This window comes from Rattus norvegicus, chromosome 1 (genome assembly GCF_021556685.1).
Source record: "Rattus norvegicus strain SHRSP/BbbUtx chromosome 1, alternate assembly SHRSP_T2T, whole genome shotgun sequence".
Lineage (NCBI taxonomy): Eukaryota > Metazoa > Chordata > Mammalia > Rodentia > Muridae > Rattus > Rattus norvegicus.
Window position 1 is genome coordinate 77,741,780 of NC_141534.1, and position 21,089 is coordinate 77,762,868.

A 21,089-nucleotide genomic window follows, 5' to 3' on the forward strand; every position below is an offset into this window, starting at 1 on the left:
TTTAAGGAATAAATTCTACATTAGCATCCATATTTTACTCATTGAAAAATCATGGAAAATGCCACCTTGGCAAAGAAAGATTTATTATTCAAACATTGATTTATGGGAATTCCTAACAAATTTTTATAATAGCTGATCTACAAAATTACGTGTATTATATTACAATCAGAATTTTAATATTTACTTATTTTTTACATTTATTTATGTAACCCTATATTTTCTGGTCAGCATGTCAGTTCAGGATCCAGTGGTGAAAAGCTAATGTCAAAAGCTCAACTGGACAATACTTGTTGGATGCTGTGATTTAAGATTCAAGCCCTCTGTTAGATTAATGAAGAGGATAAATGATCACTTGTCACATAAAAAAACTGCTAAAGAAGATACAGAACACTTTAATCATGAACTAGAAACCCCCACTTTCAAAATTCATAGGACTTGATATGTAAGAATTTTTGGATAATTTTTGATACATGATGTATAGAATGTGAGGAATCCTGTATTTCATATTTTTATACATACACACTTATTGTGCTGCAATATAATGGGTTAAAATGTTATTACACACTTAGGCACAATTATGCAGATTGTGTTGTCAACTAAAAAACCAATATTACTCAAAAGAGTATTATTTGTTTAGTGTTGGCTACATATAAATGGAAAACTGGTAGTTTTAGCCTGCAAACATTTATAACTAAATTAATGTTTTTATAAGACATGTGTGGCCAGTATCATCGCTAAGCATTTAAATCTATTAACACTAAATGTGATGAACTGAGGCCATCACCAGGTCTATATAATAACATGACACAGCCTGACACATGAAGGTGTCTTCTGAAATTCTTACATTTTAAATATTAGATACTGAAATTGTTATACAAATAGTTATAAAATTATTTCTAATAAAACAAATAAGAGTAAACACTTTTTAAAACAATAAATACAACAAAAATTTTAACCAAAGAGTTTTTATTATTTTACATATGTGTATGTTGGTTCAGTAGGCACACAAGTGCTTGGAGGTATATACAAGTGCAGTTACATTTGAGAGGCATCCAGTGACCCTGGCATTAGACACAGAGATAGTTGCAAAAAACCTGACATCAGTAGAGGAACAGAACTCAGATATTCAGCATGGGTACTACATTCTCGGCACAGTTGACCCAAATTTCCAGGCCCATAAAAATATTAACTAATAATCATGTTACATAAATGCATCTTTTTTGGATATTTTACATATTTACATTACAAATGTTATGCCCTTTCCAGGTCATCCCCTCACCCATTCCCCTCACACTGCTTCTAGGAGGATGAGCCTCCTCCCACTCACCTATTCCCTCCTCAACAACCTGTCATTTCCCTATACTGGGGAAAAGACAGGACCAAGGACTTCTCCTCCAACTGATGCAAGCCATTGTCTTCCTCTGCTACATATGCAGCTGGATCCAATGAGTCCCTCCATGTGTACTCTTTGGCTGGTGCTTTATTCCCTGGGAACTCTGAGGTATCTGGATGGCTGATATTGTTGTTCTTCCTGCAGGTTGCAAAGCTCTTCAGCTCTTTCATCCCTTTCTCAAACTCCTTCACTGTAGTTCCTCTGCTCAGTTTGATGGTTAAGTGCAAGCATCCTATTTATCTGTAAGAGTAAGACTCTGGCAGAACCTCTCAGGAGACATCAATATCATGCTCCTATCAGCAGGCATTTCTTGGCATCAGCAATAGTGACTGGGTTTGGTGGCTGCATATAGAATGGATCCCTTCGTGGGGCAGTCTCTGGTTGCACTTTCCTATAGTGTCTGTGCCACACTTGTCCTTCTATTCCCCCCTTGAGTGTTTTGTTCTACCTACTAAGAAAGACTGATGCATCCACATTTTGGTCTTCCTTTTTCTTGATTTTCAAATGGTCTAGGAATTTTACCTTGGGAATTCCAGGCATTTGGGCTTAAATCCACTTATAAGCGAGTGCATCCCTCGTATGTTCTCTTGTGCCAGGGTTACCTCACTCAAGATGATATTTTCTTTTTTTTTTCAGTAAAGTAACTTTTTATCTCATACCAGCTTGCTAATAAGTTACTAAAGAAATACCATAGAAACTCAAAAAGTCACTTGCCCAAAGTAAGCAATTTTCAACATATTCTGTGTAGTAATGCTTAAACATTGCAGAATTTCAAAATGGCACCCACATATCGCACCTCCCCACATCACCCATCACCCAAGTCACAAAGCTAGCTTACCTGAGGGGCAATTTGGCTCCCAGCCACTGCTCATCCACCCAGTTCTCAGCAAGCCTGTCTGAGGTTGAGTGAACAGAGGCTTTTCTGTATCCCAGAAGTGTTAACTACAAACTGTACACCTCACTGAGAGTCTCTCAGTAAAACAAAACTACTGCACAGAGAACCCAGAGTCCCTCCCTGACTGTTCCTTTCTCTGCTTTCTCAGCAACAGATGATTAAAAATATAATCACAATTTCTAAATGGCTGGGGGTTGGGGTGCAGGCATTGGGGTTGGAGAAACTGGGCAGTTAAAAAAAATCTACCCAGTTGGGAAGGAATCTAGTTCCTTGAGTCCATGGGGCCCTTGGCAGACTCCCTCTCTTGGCACTTCCCCGCCATACACCCACCCTTTCTTATCTAGGACAGAAAGTCTTACTTACCTAACTCCGCTTTTTCCCTCATTGGACTTCTTCTAATCCTGAATTAGGAACAACTACCTGGTTTGGTGAGCTTTTATCCAAAGGCATGTAGCTGTGCCCTCAGAAACTGCTGGGCTCCTAGATTCTAACTCAAGGATGTCCTCTTATTTCAGCTAGAAGAAAGGGGTACATCTGGCCCAATAGCCACTTGTGCCTTCCAGCACTATCTTAAGTCTGTGGCTGATTTTCATCATCTCATCCCTCAAGAAAGGACAATTGTGAGGCTTACAAAAATGTTCCCTGTGTCAATACCAACTTCAGGAAATATGACTGTCATCTCCTAAAATAATCATCTTTATAGAGATAAGTGCCCAGAGCTATAAGACTCATGAAGAACTCAAAGCATGCAATTCTTACCCAGGTTGAGAAACATACCCAGGATTTGGGGCAGACTAATCAAGGAAGAAAATTCCAAATATTTAATAGACACTTTTTCATTGTATCAAGAGTATAAATATTTTTGTAGCTTTTATTTATTAAAAGATTCCCTTTTAAATCTGTTCCGAAATGTTGGAAGCTGAACTGTACAAGCTCCTGCCACCCACCTTCCAGTACATTTTTGAGGATATTTTTAAGGGGAAATTATCAAGATGGTCCTCTAATGGAACAGGCAGGAGATAGTCAGCTCTTCAGGCCCCAGGGGCAGCTTGACCAAAGCTGGCCTTGTAGAGTGAGCATGGGGTCTAGAAAACTGGTTCCTCCTTCCTGCGAGCAAATTCATTCATGTTCTTTTTAGTGAAAAAAATCTAAATTAATATACAACAGCCTCCATTTATGATGCTCCCTGGCATCTTCTTAAACTACAGATTGAAGGCAGCTCCCTCTTTCATGGCCAGTTTTAGCAGACAAACGCAGGGATATAGATACATATATGTCTATATATATATATTTTATAAGGTAAAATATATACATATCTTATATATGTATATATACATGTCTGGGAGTAGGGAAAAAGCAGAGGGCCGTGTAAACCTAAACAGCCATCACGTCACCCCAGGTGAGCCTGACACTAACAAAAGACAATAAATAACTCCTGGGGTTAAGTGACAACATGGGCGCAGCAAAGAGGGAGAGGGCACACATTTAATGATTCAATACACGTGGATAATTTGTTTGGCAGAGTTCAGGCCAGCCTCAGGCTTCTGCACTTGCCAGACAAGTAAGCTAGTGATACTCAACAAAAACTAAAGAAAAGCAGTCTGGAGCAGAGCCCCATGCCACAGCTTTCTGTCTGGTCAGCTGGCAGGCAGGCAGGCAGGCACACTTTTCTCACCACCCACAACAACGGAAACTTTGGCTCCAAGGCAAATGAAAAGGGGGAAAAAGAAGTATTTCCACTTATGACATGAAAATACAAAAACATCAAAGAAAATATCAAAGAAGTCTACTTCCAGCAAAACTGAGGTAGCACTGCTTTCTCTGCATTCAATGCTTAAGTGGTTTTCAGTACAATGTGTTCGAACAAAACAAAACTGCTCACTTGACTGACAGGTACAGCATGTTGATGGATAAGTTAAACATGAAATGCAATATAGGTTAGAGAAGGAATGAGCAGGAAGTGAGGGAGATAGGGCTTTGGATAAATTAGCGTAAAGGGATGGGGTGGGGTGTCAGACTGCAAATGCTCTTGACGGGCCTTGGCCTTGGCTCTCCAAGAGCTCCAAACTGTCTGGAAATTAATGCAATGTGGCTAACAGTAAACACTGCTATATTCATATCTGTGTAAATCTTTTAAAATAATTATTACAACCTAAATTCAACCATGTAAACAGCACTACACACAGTACAGACCTGCCCTGAAAAATAATATGCAAAACTGAGATCTGGCACTGTATCATTTTGTAATGTTAATTCAACCTAACAGTCCCACTCCCCAACCCGGGTCTACACCCTCCCCCACAAAAACAAAACAAATCTAATAAAGTTGTGCAAGAAATGGCAGGCTTATTCTATCTGAAGGCTTCAAAAAAAGGTACACAACATGTAGCCAGGTTCAAATATTTTGGGGGGATTTCCCACCCCCAAAAAGAAATAACCAAAATAACCCAAAAAAAAAATGAAGAAAGTGCCTAAAACATGATACAGCATTTTAGAGCCCTTTCAAATACAAGGCAGAGAAAGGTGAAAGTAGAAAATATCCGGATCTTCGGTAATTTCCAGAAAGGTCCAATTCCTCACTTGGCTGCAGGGCAGCAGGCAGATCCTCAGTGCTGCTCCTGGAACAGAGCAGCTAAGTCTGCTCTTCTGGACACAAGCCCTCGGGCCCTGAGCTGAGTGCACCTCTCCCTTCCACTTCTCTTTTCCTTCTCTCCATTTCCCACTCCACAAAGGTATCAAAGAGACTCGGCCAGGCCTCATCTTCACTGTAGTTGCTGAGGTCGGGGCCAATCACCTGAGTGAAGTTAAGAAACATGTTCCAAGTGTCCCGGGAGATGCCCTTGATTCCCGAAGGGTTCTCTGTTAGGAAATTTAGCCACTGGTCCAATACTGGAGGATTGTTCTGTGTAAATACTAATTTCCACAGGGCAATGGCTATTTCACGATGCAGTGAGCGCTGCCCTTCTTCAGAGTCCAGGCCAAACTGAAATGTAAACCGGTAGAGATCCTTGAATTTATCTTCTTGTTTGGCTTCTGTTAAGAGGCTAGGGAAACGTGCACAGATCCCATCAATGCTGTCTGCACTTATTGCTTTACAGCCGTCCAAAAACTCCTTCCTGGTGAATTTGCACATGGTAGCAGCCTGGAACTTCCAGGCCAAGAGCAGCACTCGAAACTCCGTAGGATCAACACATAGGTCATTGCAAAAGCGCTCCATGCCTTCCTCCAAAATTGCATCCTCCCGCTCATCCTTATAGCGCCTGAACAGTTCTTCCAACCTCTGCAAGGAAGACTCCTCAGCATTGGTCTTGGACTCCCTCCCTGCATCTCCAGAAGAAGTTGGCAGCTGGCAGGCCTAGGTGGCAGCCTCTGCTTTCTTGGTCCCATTGACAAGAATATCCCCAGCTGGTTTGCCACAAGGTGGCACCTGTTCCTCACGGTGGCTACCCCCCCCCCCCTGCTGTGTGACTTGCTGCTGGGGTCCCGGTCTCCATTCTTGCTGCCCAAGGTTGATGAAGGATTCTTGCATTTGGTGACACACTGGCCCATGGTGATTGTAGCCTGGCCTTCTAGAGTGGCCCACTCTGGATCAGATTCCTTCGCTGCCACTGGTCCATGTACTTCAACATGCCATCAGTTAGAGGAGCCAGCCAACAGCTGCTCCAGAGGTTCCTCCAGTCAAACCCTTTCTGGAAACGACAGCGGCCCGGCGGGTCCAAACTACCTACCATCCCCGCTTGCGTTTCCAGGCTCCCTACCCCCGCCGCCGCCGCCTTTTCTGCCACCGCGGCCGCCGCCTCCTCCTCATCTGCAGCCCACCGGCGGCGGCCGCCCCGAAGCCCCGCCAAGATGATATTTTCTAGTTCCATCCATTTGCTTAAGAATTTCATGAAACCATTGATTTCAAAAGCTTAGTACATTGTGTAAATGTACCATATTTTCTGTATCTATTCCTCTGTTGAAGGACAATATGAGCTCTTTTCAGCTTCTGGCTATTATAGATAAGGCTGCTATGAAAATAGTGGAAAATGTGTAGTTGATATACTTTGGAGCATCTATTGGGTATGTACCCAGGTATGATGTTGCTTAAGAGCCTGCAACACATAGGCACAGAGGAAAATTCCCTGAGCATAACACCAATGGCTTATGCTCTAAGATAAAAAATAGACAAATGGGACTTCATAAAATTACAAGACTTCTGTAAGCAAAGGACAAACCAGCAACATACACATTGGGGCAGGATCTTTACAAATCCTATATCCCATAGTGGATTAATAACTAATAAATACAAAGAACTCAAGAGTTGTGTTCCAGAGCATGAAATAATTCTATTAAAAATGAGGTATAGATCTAAACAAAGAATTCTCAACTGAGGAATATTGAATGGCCAAGATGCACCTAAAGTAATGATCGACAACATCCTTAGACATCAGAGAAATGAAAATCAAGCAATCTTTAGATTCCATTTCACACCAAGTAAATGGTTAGAATCAAAGCCTCAGGTGACAGCAGATGCTTGCAAGGACACAGAGAAAAAGGAGCACTCCTTCACTGTTGTAGAACATATAAGTTAGTACAACCACTCTGTAAAACTGAGTGGCAGTTTCTCATAAATGCATTTTTATATAAAAATAAGTAAAACACTGGAAGCACATCATCACTATCTCCAAATATTCCAAGATGTTGCAATAATGTTTCTCTTTTTTCTTTATTTTCAAAAATTTTTTAAATTTATTTATCCTTTTTTTAAAGTCCAGATTTCATTTCCCTCCATGTGGTCCAACCTCTCTCTGATGTTCCATATCACATATCTCCCCCTCCCCTTATCATTGAGGATATTCCCTGCTCCTACTATGCACCCTACCAGAGCTCTCCACTTCCTGACACCTCAAGGCTCTTGAGCGTTAAGTGCATCTTCTCTCTCTATGACTAGACCAGGCAGTCCTCTAATGTTTAAATGTCTGGAGTCACATACCAGCAAGTGTATGTTACCTGGTTGATGGCATGGGGTCTGTGGGATATCAAGGATCCAAGTTTGGTGAAACTGTTGGTCTTCCTATGTGGTCACCCTCATCTTCGATATCTTTCACCCTTTTCATAATTCAACCTCGTGGGTCCCTAACTTCAGTCCATTTATTGAATACAACTATCTGCTTCTGTTTCAGTGAAGTGTTTCTGGATTTTTTCATAAAAATAGACATTATTTAAAACAATATTTGTACTAAGTGAGTAGGTTACAGCACTTTTATGATGTCCATGGCACTGATCACTCACAACTTCTTGATCTACAGAGATTCCCACAATGAGCAGAAATTCTAAGTCCCCTATCCTGTCAATGTCTGCAATGAATTATAGCAGAATGAGTCTAGTTCCCAATTTCTAGTCTCCAGGTTTGTGTTTGGAAATAGGTTTAATAAAAACCTGAAAATTTCAAATTCCTATCCTAGCCAGTAGTCTTTATTCATCATCATTTCATAATTTGTATCCCACACCATTTTCCATTTGTGTTCAATTCTCTGCATTATTTCCTTCATGTAAAGTCATTTATTCTGTGTCCTATACTTTAACTCTTGAAAACTTAGTGATATTACACATGTATAAACTGCACACACACACACACTAAACATTTCTTATGACAACAGAGGAACACAAATATACATGAGTGTGCTGTCTTTCTATAGCAGATCTGTGGTGACTGAATTTCTTTAATGCACATTGGGATGAACAGAATCTAGAGCATTCCAAAGTCCACAGTTAAGGAAATATTTTAGAAGTGTTTTGCAATAGTTTTTTATCTTTTCATATGTATATTAGGCACAAAACAGTAAGTACATATCTGAGTACTAATTTCTCAGTTGTAGTCAAAGAGATGTCAAATTTGTGTTCCTACTTGATTCCAATTTCAATGTTATCTACACTGCCAATGACATATTTGGGGTTCCAAAATATTTGTGGATATCTACCAGGTGATAAATAAGAATAGATAAAACATTGCTGTAAATTTTACAAAGATACTGTGTTTTGAGTGGGCATAAGTTTTCATTATCTCTGAGAGCTGACAAGGTGACCTGTGAAGAGGCTAAAAGCTTTGAGAAATGTGAGTATGAAAGTGGGAGAAGTCTCAACATCTCATGGGAATAAAGTTTTAACGATTATTTCCAACAAAACCAAAGTACCTTCTTTTAATTAAAACTAGTTAAAATGATTAATACTTAATATTTCTTAGAATATCTTATATTTCCAAATGTGTTTTACTGAAGTTTGACTTCTATTATTGCTTTTCCAAATGATTGTCCACTACCAAAATTCCCTCCAAGTTTCATAAGTTCAAAGAAGAAAACCAAACAAATAAACAAAAACCAAGCAAAAAACCCCCACTTATTCTCCTTAATGAACTGAAATGTATTATTACTAGTGTGGAGGCATAAATTGAAGCATGGGTAGCTGTGGTAGACTCTAGATGTTATGATAGTTGTGTAATTTCCTGAAATTCTCCATTCCACTAAGATTTTTCTCGGTTGATTTTCGGAATATTTTATGCATATTGTTAAAACTAATGAATTTATGAGGAGCAATTCATTATTATGTCTGGAAAAAGTCTGCTTCTGTAGAGTCATATACAACCTATGGTTTTACCCACCTTCTGACTCTTCTTCCAGGATGATTCTGGAGTCCTGGGATGAAAAGTATGATACAGATATTGAGTTTTAGCTGGAGGGACCAATGTTTATGACTCTCACCATTTTGAATGATTGTGGGCCTATAAGATAATCACAGTATATTGTGAAATTTAAATCACCTGAAGAGAATTGAGGCATAGATTAATTCTCAATATAAAAATAAATTGCAAGGAAAATATTATGAATATGACAACACCCAGAGGAAACCCATTTCCCAGGTGTCTAAGCTCACCCAGGAACACAGGTGAGGAGGGCACAACATCTGCCCCAACACCCAGAGTAACTATGTCCCCCAGGATCAAGGAATGCAGGGACCCCAACCCAGCAAGTGGTATGGGTCAATTCTAGTCTGAACTTTTGCCCCGTGCAGTCCTTGGGCACTTTTTTCCACACAAATCCCCAAAATAAACAGAGGAAGCTCATCACTCAGATGTTCTAACACACCCAGGAACACAGGATCAAAGAAACACAGGATCATAGGATCACTGAGGAATCTTTCCTCTTAGGAGATTGCACACACCCAGGAGCACTGAGCTCTGTCATACTCAAGGTCATAGTTGAGATCATAATGTCTTCCCCAACACCTAGCATAACTGGAACATACATAGGAACCAGGGGAAACAAGCACCTACCCACCCAGAAACAGTTCATTCCAGCTTGTATCTGTTCCCAGATCAAACTCAAGGCTCTGGCCTCTGCCCACCCACTCCTGTGACACCAAAAGACAGTTTTACTCCCAGAAGTTCTGACACAACAAGACCTCAGGAGCTTGGTCACACAAGGATTTCAATATCTCAAGGTCAGTTTGACTCCCAGGAACTTTGACACATTCAGGATCCCAGGATCCCAGGATACCATAATCATAGGATAACAAAGACACCTGGACTCTGAGGAGTTCTGGGGCAACCAGTATCACAAAAGGAGATCCTCTAATCAGAGACAGCTAGGGCAGGCAGTAGAGATTACCAGATCACAAGAGGCAAGCTCAGGAACATAAACAGCAGAAACCAAGGCATCTTGGCATCATCAGAACCCAGTTCTCCCACTACAGCAAGTTCTGGATTCCCCATCACAACTTAAAAGCAAGATTTGGAGTTAAAATCATATCTCATGATAATTATAGAGGACTTTAAGAAGGAGATGATTAACTCACTTATAAAAATACAGGAGAACAAGTCCAAACTAAAAAAGAAAAACCATGCAGGATCTAAAAATGGAAATAGAAACAATGAAGATACAAAAAAGGGAGAAAACACTGGAGATAGAAAACCTAGAAAATATATCAAGAATCACAGATGCAAGGGTCACCATCAGAATAAAACAGATAGAAAAGAGAATCTCAGGTGCAGAAGATAACATAGAAATCATTGACACAACAGTCAAAGAAAATGGAAAATGCAAAAAGCTCTAAACCCAAAACATCCAGGAGATCCAAGACACAATGAGAAGAACAAAACTAAGAATAATAGCTATAGAAGAGAGCAAAGATTCCCAAATTAAAGGGTCAGTAAATATTTTCAAAAAAGTATAAAGGAAAATATCCCTAACCTAAAGAAAGAGTTGCCCATGAATATATAGAAGCCTAGAGAATTCCAAATAGAAATGTCTCTTGTCACGTAATAGTCAAAATACCAAATGGACAAAACAAAGAAAGAATATTAAAAGCAGTAACAGACAAAGATCAAATAACATATAAAGGCACACCTATCAGAATTACACCAGACTTTTCAACAGAGACCATAAAAGCTGGACAGATGTCATTCAGACCCTAAGAGAAGGCAATGGCGAGCCCAGGCTCCTGTACCCAGCAAAACTCTCAATTTCCTTAGGTGGAGAAAGCAAAATATTCCATAACAAAAGCAAATATAGACAATATCTTTCCACAAATCCAGCATTACAAGTGATAATAGAAGGAAATCTCCAACATAATGAGAGAAACTACACAGTAAGAAAATAAAGTAATCTTGTAACATACCCAAAGGAAGATAGGCACAGAAACATAATTCTACCTTTAACAACTAAAATAACAGGGAACAAAAACACTACTTATTAACATCTCTTAACATCAATGGACTGAAATCCACAATAAAAAGACCTAGACTACCAGACTATATGTAAACAGGACCCAGCATGTTGCTGCTTACAGGAAATGCACCTCCTTGACAAAGACAGACACTAACTCAGAGTAAAAGGCTAGAAAAAAAATTTCCATGCAAATGGTTCCAAGAAAGAATTATAAGTAGCCATTATAATTTGAATAAAATTGACTTTCTACCAAAAGTTATCAAAAAGGATAAGGAAGGGAACTTCATACACATCAAAGGAAAAATCCCCCAAGATGAACTCCCAATTCTAAATAACTATGCTGCAAACGAATGGACATCTACATTCATAAAAGAAACCTTTCTAAAGCTCAAAGCATATATTGCACCACACACAATATTAGTGTGAGATTTAAACACCCTATCAAAGCAATGGAAAGATCATGTAAACAAAAACTGAACAGAGACACAGTGAAAATAACAGGTTATGAAACAAAATGAATTCACAGTTATCTATAGAACATATATTTGTAAACAAAAGAATATACCTTCTCCTCAGGAGCTTACAGTACCTTCTTGAAAATTGAACATATAATTGGTCACAAAACAGATAAAAGAGACCGAAATAATCCCATGCATCCTATCAGATCACCACAGACTCAGGCTGGCTTCAATAACAACAAAACAAAACAAAACAAAACAAAACAAAACAGAGAACCCACATACATATGAAAACTACTGAACAATTATCTACTTACTGATAACTTGATCAAAGGAGAAATGAATAAATTAAAGACTTTTTTAGAATTCAATGAAAATGAAGGAACAATATACCCAAAGTTATGGGGCACAATGAAAACAGTGCTAAGAGGAAAACTGGTAGCTTGAGTGCCTCCAAGAAGACACTAAAGAAAGCAAGCACTGGCAACTTTACAACACAACTGAAACCTCTATTTAAAAAAAAAGCAAAGACACCCAAGAGGGATAGAAGTCAGGCAATAATCAAACTCAAGGTTGAATTCAACCAAGTAGAAACAAAAAGAACTATACAAAGAATCAACAAAACGAGGACCTAGGATCTTTGAATAAATCAATATGGTAAATAAACCCTTAGCCAGACTAACTAGAGGGCACAGGGAAAGTATACAAATTAAGAAAATCAGAAACAAAAGAGAGACAGAACAGAAACTGAGGAAATTCCAAAAATCATCTGATCCTACTACAAAAGCATATACTCAACAGAACTGGAAAATGTTGAGGAAATGGTCATTTTTCCAGCAGATACAGGTACCGAAATTAAATGAGGATCACATAAATCATCTAAACAGTCCCATACCCCCTAAAGAAATAGAAGCACTCATTAAAATCTCCCAACTAAAAAAAATAGCTCAGGACCAGATGAATTTAGTGGAGATTTTTATCCTATGTACAAAGTGACTTCATTCATCTGAGAAAAGCATGTTTCAACATATGAAGATCAGTCCAATGTGGTACATCACATGAATAAACTCAAAGATAGAATTGTATTTTTTGTCAAAAAGTTTTGCAGAAAGATATCTTTAAAAAGCTTATAATCCATCCAGACTCAAAAAAGAACAAAACAAACAAAAACTGATGAAACTCAAGAATCATGTCTTGACATAATAAAATTTTCTATTGTGGAACATGAAAGAATACACAAAGGACTTCCATTAAATTCAGAAATGAGGGCATGCATGTTGGGTGGTGCCTATCTTTAAAAAACTTTCAGACACAGAGTAAGGCTAAAACAAGTTTGGTTGTGGCCAGCCTAGCCTACATATTGACTCCAAGCAAAGAAGGCTTGCTGATACCAGACCTCAAAAGAAATTAGCAAAAATTAGAAAAGGATAGAGATCTTCCATACTTTTAAAAAATGGTCATTAAAAATCTTAGCAAATCAAAAGAAAAAAGGAGTTATAAATATGAACTTCCAAAATAAAGGGAGCCAATCACAGCACACACGTTTAATCCTAGCATTTAGTTGGTAGAAGGAGGCTGATATCAGTGAGTTTTAATCCAGCCTGGTCAAAACAGAGGGTTCAGTTCTTCCAACACTTCAGTAGGAGACCTTGTTTTATAAAAAACAGAAACAAAAACAAACACAAGGAAAACACAAGAAAACAGGAAGAGGAGTAGTTAATAATACATGTGGTGAGTTTGAGACTATCCTGTGAATAAGAGATACTGTGATTTAAACATAAGACTGAGTACAAAACAGAGGATAAAAAGTGGTCATTCAAAACATGGATACCGATGATATACCCACTATATCAAGTATCTGTCAGCATGCACATCTTGGAATCCACAATATTGTCTGGGTTTGATGGATGTATATGGGATGGATCCCGAGGTGGGCAGTCTCTGAAAGTCCTTTCCTTCAGTCTCTGCTTCACATTTTGTCTCAATATTTCCTCCCATGAGTAATTTTGTTACCCTTCTAAGGACTGAAGCATCCACATTTTGGTCTTCTTCCTAAGCTTAATGTGGGCTGTGAATTGTATCTCTGGCATTCTGATCTTTAAACCTAATACCCACTCATCTGTGGGTACATACCATGAGTTTTCATTTGTGTTTGGGTTACCTCACTCAGGATGATATTTTCATTTTTAAAATTTTCTTTTGATATTTAATCTACATTTCTAGTATTATCCTCTTTCCTAGTTTCCCCTCTGGAAACCCCATACCCCCCCACCCAACCTCCTGAGTCCATGAAGGTGCTTCTGCACCCACTCACCAACCCACTCCCACCTGCCTCCTGGCCCTGGCACCCCCCTATACTGGGGCATCAATCCTTCCCAGGACCAAGGGCCACTCCACAAATTGATGCCAGACAAGGTCATCATCTGCTACATATGTGGCTGGAGACTTGCATTGCCTTGTGTAGTCTTTGGTTGGTGGTTTTCTAGTTCCATCCATTTCCCTAAATCATGAAGTCATTGTTTTTAAATAGCTGAGTAGCCCTCCATTGTATAAATGTACCACATTTTCTGTATCCATTCCTCTGTTAAAGGATATCTGGGTTCTTTCAGCTTCTGGCTATTATGAAAAAGGCTGCTCCAAACATAGTGGAGCATGTGTCCTTATTGGTCCCCGCCCTCAGGAACATCAAAGGAGACCATGGAGAGGGGAGTGGAAATGTATGTGACAAGAAGCATGATAAATGGAGACAAGACAGTATTCTGACCAAATCTCATTTAATAAAGCAAAAAGCACTTGCTAATAAGCAGAAAAATCCCACCACACAAACTGGTAGTCAGGGAAACAATAACACACGTCACATCAGAAACCAATGGCATAAGTTCCAGTTTCCCCCAAACTTCCAACCTACAATAAGTTTCAATTTCCTGAAGCTTCTAAATAACAATAGACTAAACTCATTCTAGTTTAGAAGGAAACTACCAGGGAATTATGAATATTATTGGCTGGTGGTAAACCCCACATATGTTACTTAGAAAGAAGGGCCCATGAAGTGGAAAACACCTATCTCAGGCAAAGAAAGGCATAAGCAGGCTGGGTGGCCCCAAACAGGTCCCCCCTTTTTATTATATCAAGCCAGGTGACAGCCCCTCAGGAACTGGGCCCGTCTTAGGTTGGAGCAAGACATTCTTCTCTAGGCCCGTCTTTGGATAAGGCAGCAGCTTACGGGAGCCCTCCTGTCTTAGTCCACAAATGGTCACAGAATGTTGCTCTTTTATCCATCATTGACTGCCCAGTTCAGCTCACAGGGGAGATGGTTGTAGCAGTAGACAAACCTAGATCATTCATCTCAAGGCGATGATAATGGACCTGTATAGGCCTAGCCTGAATGGATTCGATTTGTTGTTTAATAAAAGCCATGAACTTGTGAAAATCACGGGTCCCAGTGTAACCAAAAGCAAAATACTAACCAGGGGTCCCACAAAGGGCATCAAAAGAGAAAACAGATGATCTCTAAGAATTATTGGTGGCAGAGGAAATATTCTGTCTCTGCAATTCAACACTGAGCTTATGTAATTTATTACCTTGCGTTTCCACCAAGACAGATTTGTTGATATAGAAATAGCATTCTTCTCCCAGGAACAGGCCTGTTCTCCCCTTTTCTACAGTCAAGAGATCTAAGCCTCATCAGTTCTGTAAGGCGGCCTGAGCAAAGGAATTCATCTGTCCTTGTAGGGAAGCCAGAGATTCTGCTGAGGCCTGTATTGGTAATTGAAACTGTCCAGAATGCTTCACCATTGTGAGAAGGGAATGTCCTAAAGCTCCTCCTGCCAAGCCAGCGGCCACAATGGACATAGAAAGGGAGAAGCCAGCCACCAGGTAAGAAGACCAACAGTTTCATCCTTCAGGATGGCAGGACAGCCCAACCTAGATATTCGGTGGCTGGAAGAGGGGGTGCTCAAAAGGTTAACTGCTGTACTAAGGTAACAGGAAGGCACAGCAACTTCTTGTTTACAGGAGCTGAAAGATTTTTGGAAAGAGTACCATTACACCAGGAAAAGATCCCCTCAGGGGCAAAAAGATCTGTATTTGGGACAATAGTCAAATTACACAACCTAGTGCTAGCATTAGAATAACAAAAGCTAAAGTGTTCCCAATCAAGAGCCAAAAATAATGATATAGCGGAGATGGAAAGAAAGCCTTTACATTATTACTAGAGCCTTTAAATGAGGTGGGATATGGGATTGCTGTCAAAGGAGAATGTCCTAGCTCAGCAAAAAGGAAGCATGCAGAAACATTGGCGAGACCTGTAACGTTGACAATCATGAGGCCTTCTCTGAGAAGAAAGAGCCAGGAAAAAGGATGTTGTGAAGACAGGGATGCAAGTTGTGCATTTAAGTTTTTCTTGTTTTTGGATTTCTGCATGAAGTGTGGTTCGTATTAGTATTATATTTGTATTTGTATTTGTATTCGAAAAAGCAATGTAGTAGGTGGGAAATAACATGTTTGGTGGCTTCACCAGTTTATAGGGTAGCAACAATGAAGTCACTATAGGTATCTATACAAACATGAATACATTGTAAATTACCAAATTCTGATTACTGTGTGGCATCCGTTGGCCAGATCATATATGGTACCAAGCCTTTGAGATTGACTCCCAAGTGTGGAGTTGGGAGGTGATTCACACAGGAAGGACATTGTTTGATTATCTGTCTGGCTTGTTCTCTGGTAATATTAAACATCAATCTTTTTTTTCTTTTTTTTATTAACTTGAGTGTTTCTTATTTACATTTCGAATGTTATTCCCTTTCCCGGTTTCAGGGCAAACATCCCCCTAACCCCTCCCCCTCTATATTGGTGTTCCCCTCCCCATCCTCCCCCCATTACTGCCCTCCCCCCAACAATTACGTTCACTCAGGGTTCAGTCTCGGCAGGACCAAGGGCTTCCCCTTCCACTGGTGCTCTTACTGGGCTATTCATTGCTACCTATGAGGTCAGATTCCAGGATCACTCCATGTATAGTCTTTAGGTAGTGGCTTAGTCCCTGGAAGCTCTGGTTGGTTGGCATTGTTGTTCATATGGGGTCTCGAAACCGTTCAAGCTCTTTCAGTCCTTTCTCTGATTCCTTCAACGGGGGTCCTGTTCTCAGTTCAGTGGTTTGCTGCTGGCATTCGCCTATGTATTTGCTGTATTCTTGCTGTGTCTCTCAGGAGAGATCTACATCTGGTTCCTGTTGGCCTGCACTTCTTTGCTTCATCCATCTTGTCTAATTGGATGGCTGTATATGTATGGGCCACATGTGGGACAGGTCCTGAATGGGTGTTCCTTCTGACTCTGGTTGTTTGTTTGTTTTTTTTTTATTAACTTGAGTATTTCTTATATACATTTCAAGTGTTATTCCCTTTCCCGGTTTCCGGGCAAACATCCCCCTCCCCCCTCCCCTTCCTTATGGGTGTTCCCCTCCCAACCCTCCCCGCATTGCCGCCCTCCCCCCATAGTCTAGTTCACTGGGGGTTCAGTCTTAGCAGGACCCAGGGCTTCCCCTTCCACTGGTGCTCTTACTAGGATATTCATTGCTACCTATGCGGTCAGAGTCCAGGGTCAGTCCATGTATAGTCTTTAGGTAGTGGCTTAGTCCCTGGAAGCTCTGGTTGCTTGACATTGTTGTACTTTTGGGGTCTCGAGCCCCTTCAAGCTCTTCCAGTTCTTTCTCTGATTCCTTCAACGGGGGACCTATTCTCAGTTCAGTGGTTTGTTGCTGGCATTTGCCTCTGTATTTGCTGTATTCTGGCTGTGTCTCTCAGGAGCTATCTACATCCGGCTCCTGTCGGTCTGCACTTCTTTGCTTCATCCATCTTGTCTAATTGGGTGGCTGTATATGTATGGGCCACATGTGGGGCAGGCTCTGAATGGGTGTTCCTTCAGTCTCTGTTTTAATCTTTGCCTCTCCCTTCCCTGCCAAGGGTATTCTTTTTCCTCATTTAAGGAAGGAGTGAAGCATTCACATTTTGATCATCCGACTCGAGTTTCGTTTGTTCTAGGGATCTAGGGTAATTCAAGCATTTGGGCTAATAGCCACTTATCAATGAGTGCATACCATGTATGTCTTTCTGTGATTGGGTTAGCTCACTCAGGATGATATTTTCCAGTTCCAACCATTTGCCTACGAATTTCATAAACTCATTGTTTTTGATAGCAGAGTAATATTCCATTGTGTAGATGTACCACATTTTCTGTATCCATTCCTCTGTTGAAGGGCATCTGGGTTCTTTCCAGCTTCTGGCTATTATAAATAAGGCTGTGATGAACATAGTGGAGCACGTGTCTCTTTTATATGTTGAAGCATCTTTTGGGTATATGCCCAAGAGGGGTATAGCTGGATCCTCAGGCAGTTCAATGTCCAATTTTCTGAGGAATCTCCAGACTGATTTCCAGAATGGTTTTACCAGTCTGCAATCCCACCAACAATGGAGGAGTGTTCCTCTTTCTCCACATCCTCGCCAGCATCTGCTGTCACCTGAGTTTTTGATCTTAGCCATTCTCACTGGTGTGAGGTGAAATCTCAGGGTTGTTTTGATTTGCATTTCCCTTATGACTAAAGATGTTGAACATTTCTTTAGGTGTTTCGCAGCCATTCGGCATTCCTCAGCTGTGAATTCTTTGTTTAGCTCTGAACCCCATTTTTTAATAGGGTTATTTGTTTCCCTGCGGTCTAACTTCTTGAGTTCTTTGTATATTTTGGATATAAGGCCTCTATCTGTTGTAGGATTGGTAAAGATCTTTTCCCAATCTGTTGGTTGCCGTTTTGTCCTAACCACAGTGTCCTTTGCCTTACAGAAGCTTTGCAGTTTTATGAGATCCCATTTGTCGATTCTTGATCTTAGAGCATAAGCCATTGGTGTTTTGTTCAGGAAATTTTTTCCAGTGCCTATGTGTTCCAGATGCTTCCCTAGTTTTTCTTCTATTAGTTTGAGTGTGTCTGGTTTGATGTGGAAGTCCTTGATCCACTTGTACTTAAGCTTTGTACAGGGTGATAAGCATGGATCGATCTGCATTCTTCTACATGTTGACCTCCAGTTGAACCAGCACCATTTGCTGAAAATGCTATCTTTTTTCCATTGGATGGTTTTGGCTCCTTTGTCAAAAATCAAGTGACCATAGGTGTGTGGGTTCATTTCTGGGTCTTCAATTCTATTCCATTGGTCAATCTGTCTGTCTCTGTACCAATACCATGCAGTTTTTATCACTATTGCTCTGTAATACTGCTTGAGTTCAGGGAGAGTGATTCCCCCCGAAGTCCTTTTATTGTTGAGGATAGCTTTAGCTATCCTGGGTTTTTTGTTATTCCAGATGAGTTTGCAAATTGTTCTGTCTAACTCTTTGAAGAATTGGATTGTTATTTTGATGGGGATTGCATTGAATCTGTAGATTGCTTTTGGTAAAATGGCCATTTTTACTATATTAATCCTGCCAATCCATGAGCATGGGAGATCTTTCCATCTTCTGAGGTCTTCTTCAATTTCCTTCTTCAGTGTCTTGAAGTTCTTATTGTACAGATCTTTTACTTGCTTGGTTAAAGTCACACCGAGGTACTTTATATTATTTGGGTCTATTATGAAGGGTGTCGTTTCCCTAATTTCTTTCTCAGCTTGTTTCTCTTTTGTGTAGAGGAAGGCTACTGATTTATTTGAGTTAATTTTATACCCAGCCACTTTGCTGAAGTTGTTTATCAGCTTTAGTAGTTCTCTGGTGGAACTTTTGGGATCACTTAAATATACTATCATATCATCTGCAAACAGTGATGTTTTGACTTCTTCTTTTCCGATCTGTATCTCTTGACCTCCTTTTGTTGTCTGATTGCTCTGGCTAGAACTTCAAGAACTATATTGAATAAGTGGGGAGAGAGTGGGCAGCCTTGTCTAGTCCCTGATTTTAGTGGGATTGCTTCGAGTTTCTCTCCATTTAGTTTAATGTTAGCAACTGGTTTGCTGTATATGGCTTTTACTATGTTCAGGTATGGGCCTTGAATTCCTATTCTTTCCAGGACTTTTATCATGAAGGGGTGTTGAATTTTGTCAAATGCTTTCTCAGCGTCTAATGAAATGATCATGTGGTTTTGTTCTTTCAGTTTGTTTATATAATGGATCACGTTGATGGTTTTCCGTATATTAAACCATCCCTGCATGCCTGGGATGAAGCCTACTTGGTCATGGTGGATGATTGTTTTGATGTGCTCTTGGAATCGGTTTGCCAGAATTTTGTTGAGTATTTTTGCGTCGATATTCATAAGGGAAATTGGTCTGAAGTTCTCTTTCTTTGCTGTGTCTTTCTGTGGTTTAGGTATAAGAGTAATTGTGGCTTCGTAGAAGGTATTCGGTAGTGATCCATCTACTTCAATTTTGTGGAATAGTTTGGATAATATTGGTATGAGGTCTTCTCTGAAGGTTTGGTAGAATTCTGCACTAAACCCGTCTGGACCTGGGCTCTTTTTGTTTGGGAGACCTTAATGACTGCTTCTATTTCCTTAGGAGTTATGGGGTTGTTTAACTGGTGTATCTGTTCCTGATTTAACTTCGGTACCTGGTATCTGTCTAGGAAATTGTCCATTTCCTGCAGATTTTCAAGTTTTGTTGAATATAGGCTTTTATACTAAGATCTGATGATTTTTTGAATTTCCTCTGAATCTGTTGTTATGTCTCCCTTTTCATTTCTGATTTTGTTAATTTGTACGCACTCTCTGTGTCCTCTCGTTGGTCTGGTAAGGGTTTATCTATCTTGTTGATTTTCTCAAAGAACCAACTTTTGGTTCTGTTGATTCTTTCTATGGTCCTTTTTGTTTCTACTTGGTTGATTTCAGCTCTGAGTTTGATTATTTCCTGTCTTCTACTCCTCCTGGGTGTATGTGCTTCTTTTTGTTCTAGAGCTTTTAGGTGTGCTGTCAAGCTGCTGACATATGCTCTTTCCTGTTTCTTTCTGCAGGCACTCAGCGCTATGAGTTTTCCTCTTAGCACAGCTTTCATTGTGTCCCATAAGTTTGGATATGTTGTACCTTCATTTTCATTAAATTCTAAAAAGTTTTTAATTTCTTTCTTTATTTCTTCCTTGACCAGGTTATCATTGAGTAGAGCATTGTTCAATTTCCAAGTATATGTGGGCATTCTTCCTTGATTGTTATTGAAGACCAGTTTTAGGCCGTGGTGGTCCGATAGCACACATGGGATTATTTCTATCTTTCTGTACCTGTTGAGGCCCGTTTTTTGACCAATTATATGGTCAATTTTGGAGAAAGTACCATGAGGAGCTGAGAAGAAGGTATATCCTTTTGTTTTAGGATAGAATGTTCTATAAATATCCGTTAAGTCCATTTGGCTCATGACTTCTCTTAGTCTGTCTACATCTCTGTTCAATTTCTGTTTCCATGATCTGTCCATTGATGAGAGTGGGGTGTTGAAATCTCCCACTATTATTGTGTGAGGTGCAATGTGTGTTTTGAGCTTTAGTAAGGTTTCTTTTACGTATGTAGGTGCCCTTGTGTTTGGGGCATAGATATTTAGGATTGAGAGTTCATCTTGGTGGATTTTTCCTTTGATGAATATGAAGTGTCCTTCCTTATCTTTTTTGATGACCTTTAATTGAAAATT

General features: G+C 39.9%; 1 pseudogene; it reads right to left on the reverse strand.

Moving 5' to 3' along the window:
- Window positions 1-4,621: 4,621 nt before the first annotated feature.
- On the reverse strand, window positions 4,622-6,098 carry Dcun1d3-ps1 (defective in cullin neddylation 1 domain containing 3, pseudogene 1; annotated as a pseudogene).
- Window positions 6,099-21,089: the final 14,991 nt, after the last annotated feature.